The sequence below is a fragment of the Cyprinodon variegatus genome, unplaced genomic scaffold (assembly GCF_000732505.1).
Source record: "Cyprinodon variegatus isolate N-32 unplaced genomic scaffold, C_variegatus-1.0 Scaffold380, whole genome shotgun sequence".
NCBI classification, from domain to species: Eukaryota; Metazoa; Chordata; class Actinopteri; order Cyprinodontiformes; family Cyprinodontidae; genus Cyprinodon; species Cyprinodon variegatus.
In genome coordinates, this window is record NW_015150833.1 from 802,335 (window position 1) to 807,194 (window position 4,860).

Genomic DNA, 4,860 nt, shown 5'->3' on the forward strand with positions numbered 1-4,860 from the left:
ATGAATGGAACCCCCAATGATGGAGACATCTGAACATGTTTGCAGAAGATATTTTAATTGAATTTAAGAATGTAAGCATTTCCAGATATCAGAAAAATAGCCCACAGCCATTAATCTTGTCTGCTTATCTACATAGCATTTGCAACATGAATGAGATTTATGAATAAGAAGATCTGCAAACAGTGATTTAATGTTCTCTTCTATACACTAAAAAAAATTAAGCCTAGACGGAAGTTCAGCTGAATAAACTTGATTACTACTCTCATGTAATCAGAGGCTAAACTGTCTGTGAAGCAGCCAATTAGCATTCAACCACACCTGCTTGCAATCCAATCAGCATCCAGGTCCTGCTTAAAATACTTCAACAGCTCAACCTGCCACCAACAATATCTTGGATATAATTTAATCGCATGTCAGGTTTTGATCCTGCTGAGCCTGATTCAACCTTCCTCCTTCCCCTTCTCCACCATCCTCACAAACTCCATCTGGCTCTTGATGCTGCTTGCCCCTATTTAAGTAATTCCCTGAACTCATTCTAAGAGGCATCCCTTTCATGGTTTTTAGGTGTTTGGTCCACATGCAGACACAGAAGGAGAACAAGGAGTAGATTAAGATGTTTATTTAGGCTATACACAGATATGAATAGCTCACAATGTGAACTGCAGGCGAGGTTTGGAACGTCAGCGTTAGGACCACTGCAGGAGGAAAGAGGAAACTGATTAACACTAAGAAATTAAGGGAGATCTGCACTGATGCTGCTTTGCTTACCGCCAGGCACGGATAACCTATCCGGGGAGGGTGAGTGGAAGAAAGGACTCTGCAACTCATTGCTTTTTGATGGGAGGAGATGGCTGAGCGACAGGTGAGCTAGTGGATGGAACTAAGGCAGGAGTCCGAGCAGCACCACAGCGGAGACAGGTTGGAGGAGCAGCTGAAGGAACCAGAGTGAATCCAGGAAGGGGTATTTTCTTGTCCGGCTCGGTAACACAGAGGGGCCTAGAAGGCAATGCCAGAACAGAATCTAAGCAGCTGGGATTCAGGAACCAGTCTTCAGTGCACATAGACAAGAATAATTCAGAGCACAAGGAACTGAGGGAGACAGGAGACAAAGTTAGAACTAGGAATCCAAAATATCAAACTCTCAGGAACAAAGGTCTGTCGACAGGACAGAGGCCTAGGCGTACCTCAACGGACACTCTGGTGTCCTTCAGCTGACTGAAAGCTCCTCTTAGCTCCAGCCAGAGCAGCCCCAATGAGCCGCAGGTGCGGGGCCACACCCACCTGTCAACTACAGCCACCTGTGGAAGAGAATCAGCAGAGCACAGAACACAGAATCCTGACAATCCCCAGCAGGTCCGACACAAGACTGCCATGTTGAGCCTGGTTCTGCCACAGATATCTTTCCAAGGGGAGTTTTTCCTCACCACTGTCGCCCTATTCTTTCACATTATGGAGTTTTATACAAACCTGCGCCTTGTTCCAGCTGGCATTCATCTTCATTCTTTCCCGTTCAACCACCACTTTAAGGCCTTGGGGGGAATTCATTCTGTTCTTATTTAGGCAGAAAGGGCTAAAAAAAAAAAATAAACAGTCGTAACATCTCTGTTGTACTATCAGTTCTGGGCTTAAGGGGCTTTATGCCTGTTGTTATTTAGCAGCTCTTTTATATACTCAAAGTAAAATTCATTGCTATTATACTCCACCTGGGCTTGAGCGACAAAGTTTTAAAATATTGTTCCAATAAAACACTTTTAATTGTCTTTCTTATTTTGCAAGGTTTTCAGATTGAATTAAATGTCAAAAGTTTCAGACCATTTGAAAAAAGCAAGAATGCAAATGTTGCATTGCTGAATCTTAAGAAATGGGATTTTATTCACCCTGTCACGACCTTGATATGCAAAAGGGAAAAAAGCCTTCTTTCTTTAAACGTTGCTGGGTTGTTACGGTTGCATAAGCAAGGCCTCTCATGTGCAAAAAAAAAGACAAGTAGTAGACCCAAAACAGTTTAACAGGCCCTGAGCTGAAATATCCAATTGGACTGTGTGTTGAGACATGGTACGATCCTTCGCCCAAATTAACCTTGTCACTGGTGACAACTGCAGTCCAATCACAATCAAACTGCTAAAGAAACTTTTTCTAAGGATCTCATCTAAATTACAGATTTTGAGCTTGTACAAGAGTAGCAAACATGGTATAGGTAAAAGTGGAAGAAAGTTCTATTCCCTGATGAGAATGGCTTCTCATGGCTTCCAACTCTACTGGCATGATAAGGAGACCCTAACCCTGAGGCATTATGGGGGCCCCCATCATGTTGTTGGAGGAGTTTCTCTTCAATGGCACATTGAAGCTTAAGGTTATGCTAAGGTGTCAGAAAGGATTTCTCCCATAGTAATAACATAAATTCTACTCAGAACATTTAGGGTTGGATAGCAAAGGATGTGTAAAAAAATAACAACCCCCAGTAGCATCACACATGCTGAAACAGTTTTTTTTGTATGTTTTGAGCTTTTTTGTTGTTGTTATTAACAAAGTACTTTTTTTGCTCTCTTTTCTCACTCCCCCCCTTTTATTTATTTATTTTTTTTTTGGCATTTGGAGGCTCAACTTAGGCCCCCCTTAAGATCCAACAGTGTAAAATGTGACTTCTAGCCATTTTCCCACTGATCTTACATTTTTGGATAGTAATATCTGCTGTTCTTATGCATGGAGGCAACTTATCTAGAAACCCACAAGAAAAAAACAAGTAATCTCATAACTTGAATGTATTTTAATTAGACCAGAAGGTATGCTAGCAAATGTAAGTTTGTATTAACCTGTTTTAGATACAGATTTCCTGTATTGAAAAAAATGTATATAGCATTGCACATTAGTGACAAAAATATTGGGAGGAGCAATTATACTGCAGTGTAACTTAAGTTTGCTGATGTTTGTATTAATGAGGGCTTCAGATATTTTCCATGCAACATAAAATGTTGTGTTTCTTTATCAAAAACTAATAAAGAAAACCTCCATTGAAGCTCAGGCAGCCAAAAAAAAACATCCTTTTTCTTGGGTAAAAGACATTGGTGTGAGTGAGATTCCAGTGATTCTGAAAAAAAAGTAAAGGGTAAGAAAGCAGGTTTCATATGATGTGGATCTGAGTAAATGTCATGTTTCTTTACTCTAAGTATGGGTTGATCTGTTGGCTTTAGTGAGTTGAAAATGTTTCATATTCCTGTTTTCAGAATACCTACGTAAGGTCAGTGGAAAAAGATACTTACAACCTTACAAATATCCTGTTTTTGTCTTTTTGTCACATGAATGTTTTACTTCATCAAACTGTTACATCAGACAAAAATAAATACAAAACATTATCTTTAAACTGTTTAATTTTGAGTGTAATAAACTTTGGTGGCACCAAAGTGCCATGGTTGCCAAAAACTTGCAATGCAGTTTTGAAATTCCTCCAGAGACATTTTGCCCCATTATGTCTTGCAGAGATGTCCTAAATTAGTGAAAAGGTTCCTACTTTGTTTTGGCCATGTACGTCTTCCATTGATGCCCGGTCTAGTTCTTTTTGAAACATGAACACTTACATTAACTGATACAAGTGAGAGCAGCAGCGCTTCATATGTTGTTCTTGGTTCTATTATCAACTCCTTAAATGCACTCTTAGAGTAATTATGGTCACCAGTTCATTCTTGGACGAACATTCACTGTCTATATATATGTTCTATATTTTCCCCGCTTTTAAAAGGATGACTCTCATTATGATTCATTGACGTTCTACAGCCTTAGAAGTTGCTTTTTCTAACCTTAATAGAATAATAGATTATATAAAATTGTACCGTAGACTATTACATGTTGTCAAAAAGATTCCATTGATTGATTTCTGACTCATAATGAGGCTGTATTAATGGACTGCCTGGTGAGAATAAACAAAATTAAAATCACAGGCCGTAACGTTTTTATATATACTTATTAATGTGTTTCCCTTTATAATTGAAATAATAAAACTGCATTGATTGTCTCCAAACATATCTTTTTACTACAAGCCAATTAGATGAACTTTAGTAAAGGCAAACAAGGCAATGAAAGATTATTTACATGGCACATTTCTCTAGCAAGCCAATTTGAAGTGCTTTAGATAATAGGAAAGCACAGTTCATAACCATATTAAGAAAAACAAAAAATCGATAGTAAATATAAAAATGTCGGATTAAAACTCAAAGTAAGAATTTATAGTTAGCACAGTCAAAGGTAATTCTTAAAAAATACAGGTTTAATCCGAATTAGTTTAAAGATAGAAAATTGGAAAATATATTTAGGGTTTTAGCACTTTTACATTGTCTATCTGGGATTTGTTCCAGATTAAGGGAGTATAAACTAAAAGCTGTTGCTCATGCTTGGTTCTGGTTCTGGTTCTGGGTATCCAGAACCAGAAGATCTGAGAGGTCTGGTTGGTTAATTAACTAGGTGCTGCACTGACAATAAATCTGTAATGCATTTTCGTGTTAAACCATTCACTGATTTAGACTAGCATAAGTATTTCAAAGACTATTTTCTGAGAAAGAGGAAGCAGTTTTAAGGCCTTGATAACTTAGGTGATGTGCTCCACTTTTTTAGTTTTAGGAGCAGCATTCTGTATCAACTGTAGCTGTCTGATTGTCTTTCTAGGCGGACCTGTCAAGACACTGTTGCAGGAATTAATTCTACTAAAGATTATTTAGTTTTTTCAAAGAGTCTGCTTTTACAGTAAGCAGACATCCTTCAACCCTGGAGATGATTTTCAGGTAACAGAAGGCCAGCTTTGCTATTGTCATTGTGACTCTGAAGGTTTATGCCTGAGTTTATTGCTACACCCAGTTTTAAGCCTGATCG